Raw genomic sequence first — 4,689 nt, forward strand, 5'->3', positions numbered from 1 at the left:
GTTAGATATCCACCTAGGCGGAAGTCACTACCGTAGTCCTTTTAAATCTTTGAAAACAACTAACAAAAATATTGTACTTAGTTTCAAATACTGCATGCTATAGAATGGAAGTAGAAGTAGAAAACAGACCAACCATTTGTGGAAGTGCAATTAAGAGCCAAACCCGCATCTCTACTTGGATACAAACCTAACTCAAAACAAATTAACTCCATGTGGATTCGATCCCGACCTTGTTGGGTAAAACTACATCTACCATCCTTGCTACTCAATAGTAGTGCAGGCTTGGACCAGATCAATTTTTGGAACCGTTGCCGGGAAGTTAAACGGTTTTAGCTATATCTCCGAGTATTTGTGTGTTTTGTTTTTCTTTCCTTCTGTTTTTCTAATTTGTTTGTGAATTTCTTTTAGGTACCAAATGGCTCTTAACAATGATGCCCTCAAAAATTTTCCATTGGGGGAGGAGGTAGATGATGATAATGTAGATGAGATTCAACCCGAACCTCAAGTACAAAGGAGAGGTCGACTGCCTCATGATAATATTCTAAACCCTCCCCCACGTCCAGCAAGGGCAACACACCAGGTGTTGCCCAATGAAAGTTATGCAAGTGCAATAGTCCCGCCTCGGATTTGGGCGGGCAACTTTCAAATAACCAATATCATGCTTACACTCTTGGAACAGAGGGGTTTCTTCGTCGGACTTCCACACCAAAACTCCTACAAGCATCTCAAATGTTTTGTTGATACATGCTGGGGGAGCAAGCAAACTAACGTTTCTGAGGGCGCGTTGAGGTTAAGGCTTTTCCCATTTTCTCTAAGGGGAAAGCTTTGGATTGGATTGAAAGGTTACCCAATCATTCCATCACCACTTGGATGAGTTGGCCGAGAAATTCATAGCAAAGTTCTTCTCTTCGGGGCATATGGCGACGCTAAGAGATGAGATACTCGCTTTTAAATAAGAGCCAAATGAACCGCTTCATGAGATTTGGGAAAGGTATCAGACGATGGTTAAAGAATGTTTGAAAAATAATATGACCGTAGCCATGATCCAACAAACATTTTACCGTAGCATCAACATTACCAACCAATGTGTAGTTAACCAACTCGCTGGGGGAAACTTCATGAACATGCCTTATGCTGAGGCATGTGAAATACTTGATGAGATTGCAGATACTTCTTTGGCGTGGCAAGGTCGAGCTAATATGCCACAAGGTGATCCCAATGTCATTCACCTACACAAGGAGCTCCACAACCACGACCAAGCAATAGCCTAGTTAACTACTACAATGAACCAATTGGCCAAAGCTCAGTTGCAACAAGTTCAAGGGCCAAAACAAGTGAATGCCATGGAAGGGGTTAAATATGATGGTCAACAAGAGGAGGCAATGAAGTAAACAAGTTCAACGAAATCCGGATCAATTTGAGCAAAGTGGTAGTGGTTACAATCAAGATGATGTGTATGATGATCAAAGTGAAGAGGTTCAATATGTAAACAACTACCAAGGTCAACGGTAAAATGCTCTGAATCAACAACAGTGGATATCCCAAGGAAATTGGAGAAATCAAAATCAACAAGGAAATTGGAATAGTGGCAACAACAAAGACTAAAACAACTATGGGAACAACAACCAAAATTAGGGCAACCAAGGAAACCAAGGCAATTGGGGTGGCAACAATAATACCAATTGGGAAGGTAATAACAACCAAGGGGGTTGGAACAACAATAATCAAGGGAATCGGGGGTCGGACTTTCAAAGACCTTCGATGTATCAACAACCAAACAACCCTCCTCCATATCCATCACAAGGTCCTAGCTCTTCCAATAATGAGATGGGGCGAATAGAGACAATGTTTGAGCAAATAATAAAGAAAAACGCCGACTCCGATGCCCAATTGGCCTCCCACAAGTTCATACTTTTCGCAAATTTTGTGATACTTGACTATGAGGTTGACTATGAGGTGCTGATCATATTGGGGAGACCTTTCCTAGCTATAGGGAAGGCCTTAGTTGATGTGGAAGCAGGGGAGCTCACCTTCCGGTGGGTGATGAAAAAGTCGTGTTCCATGTTTGCAAGTCAATGAGGCAGCCCAATAGCAACGAAGTATGTTCATTTGTGGATCTTGTGACCCGAAATGATTGTTGAAGACAGAAGTGTTGTGATTAATGTAGAAGACCCATTGGAAGCTGTGTTGTTGAATTATGATGTGGATGAGAAGGAAGGCTTGGTTGAATATGTCAATGCTTTACAAGGAATGGATTCATATACATATGAGCCCCGGAAACTTTCCTTGAACCTTGAGAACCGGAAGACTCCACTAACAAAGCCCTCAATCGAGGAGCCTGCCACATTAGAGTTGAATCCTTTGCCTTCATACCTCGGGTATGAGTTCTTAGGCCCTTGTTCCACTTTACATGTTATTCTTTCTTCATGCTTAACTAACGTGCAGGTAGATGCCACCTTTGCAATGCTCCAAAGAAGGAAGAAGGCAATTGGATGGACTTTGGCTGACATTCAAGGTATAAGCCTTGCCTTTTGCATGCACAAAAGTATACTAGAGGATGATGCCAAACCCTCCGTGAAACATCAAAAGAGGTTGAAAGAGGCTATCTAAGAGGTCGTCAAGAAGGAAGTTATCAAGTGGCTAGATGTAGGGGTTGTGTACCCCATTTCGGATAGTTTATGGACTTTGCCGGTACAATACGTGGTGAAGAAGGGGTTATGACTGTGGTCAAAAATGAGAAAAATGAGGTGATCCCCACTAGGATTGTCACCAGATGGAGGGTATGTATGGATCACCAAAAGCTAAACAAAGTGACCCGAAAAGACCATTTTCCATTGCCCTTTCTTGATCAAATGTTGGATAGACTTGTTGGGCGTGCCTACTATAGCTTTTTAGATGGGTACTCAGGATACAACCAGATTCCGATTGCACTGGAAGACCAAGACAAAACCACATTCACATGTCTGTATGACACATTTGTATTCTCAAGGATGCTATTTGGTTTGTGTAATGCACCAACCACCTTTCAGCGGTGTATGATGGCAATATTTACGGATATAGTGGAGGACTTCCTCAAAGTGTTCATGGATGATTTTTCTGTTGTGGGATATTCTTTTGATGAGTGTTTGGGCAATCTTAATAAAGTTTTGGCACGTTGTGAAGAGACTAACTTGGTGCTTAATTGGGAGAAGTGACACTTTATGGTTGAAGAGGGAATTGTCCTTGGCCATAAGATCTCCAAGAATAGTATTGGAGTGGATAAAGCAAAAATTTAAGTGATATCAAAAATCCCTCCTACTTCCGTCAAAAGAGTGAGGAGCTTTTTAGGGCGTGAGGGGTTTTACCATCGGTTCATCAAGGATTTCTCAAAGGTGGTGAACCCCTTGTGCAAGTTGTTGGAAAAAGATGCAAAATTTGTATTCAATGATGATTGCATGAAAGTTTTTAAGCTACTCAAGTAAAGGTTGACTACCACTCCCATCATTACCGCACCAAATTGGAGCTTACCATTTGAGCTCATGTGTGATGCTAGCGATGTAGTGGTAGGAGCGGTATTAGGTTAAAGAATCAACAAGATATTCCATCTGGTCTACTATGCTAGTAAGACCATGAATGACGCCCAAGTCAACTATACGGTGACCGAGAAAGAACTCTTAGACATTATCTTTGCTATGGAAAAGTTCCACCCGTACCTCATGGGTGCCAAAGTGATTATTCATACCGATCACGCAGCGCTTCGCTATTTGATGAGTAAGAAGGACTCAAAGGCTAGATTGATGAGGTGGGTAATTCTTCTACAAGAGTTTGATCTTGAAATCATAGACTGAAAAGGGAGTGAGAATCAAATGGCGGACCACTTGTCCCGTTTGGAAGAGGAGGGAAGGCCCCATGATGTCCTTGAGATCAATGATTCATTTCCGGATGAACAACTCCTTTCCAACTCTTTAACCGGGATGCCTTGGTTTGCCGATGTGGCTAACTATCTTGTGAGTGGAATTGTACCGAATGAGTTCTCTTCAAACCAAAGGAAGAAGCTCAAACGGGACTGCTTGGATTACTATTGGGACGAGCCATATCTTTTCAAAATTTGCACCAATAGTGTTATCTGGAGATGTGTTCCAGAAGAAGAGCAATTGGGTATTCTTGAGGCTTGTCATTCCTCACCTTATGGTGGTCACCATGGAGGGGCTAGAACTGCTACAATGGATTCTAATGGACTACTTTGTACAAACATGCTAGCGAGTTTGTTAAGCGGTATGATGAGTGCCAAAGAGCCGGTGGGATTTCCAAGAAGAATGAGATGCCCTCACCACCATCCTTTAGATTGATATTTTTGATGTATGGAGCATCGACTTTATGGGTCCATTTGTGAGTTCATGTGGGAACACTTATATTCTTGTTGTTGTGGATTACGTCTTAAAATGGGTTAAAGCTGTGGCTTTGCCCAACAATGAAGCACGGAGTGTGGTGGCTTTCTTAAAGAAAAACATATTCATAAGGTTCGGCACTCCAAGGGCGATCATCAGTGATATGGGTTCTCATTTTTGCAACAAAGCCTTTGACACTTTACTCTCCAAGTATGGTGTCACTCACAAGGTGTCAACCCCCTATCACCCCCAGGAAAGTGGACAGGTTGAGGTCTCCAACAGGGAGATCAAGAGTATTCTTTCCAAGACTATCAATGCAAAT

Source organism: Nicotiana tabacum, chromosome 16 (genome assembly GCF_000715075.1).
Source record: "Nicotiana tabacum cultivar K326 chromosome 16, ASM71507v2, whole genome shotgun sequence".
NCBI classification, from domain to species: domain Eukaryota; kingdom Viridiplantae; phylum Streptophyta; class Magnoliopsida; order Solanales; family Solanaceae; genus Nicotiana; species Nicotiana tabacum.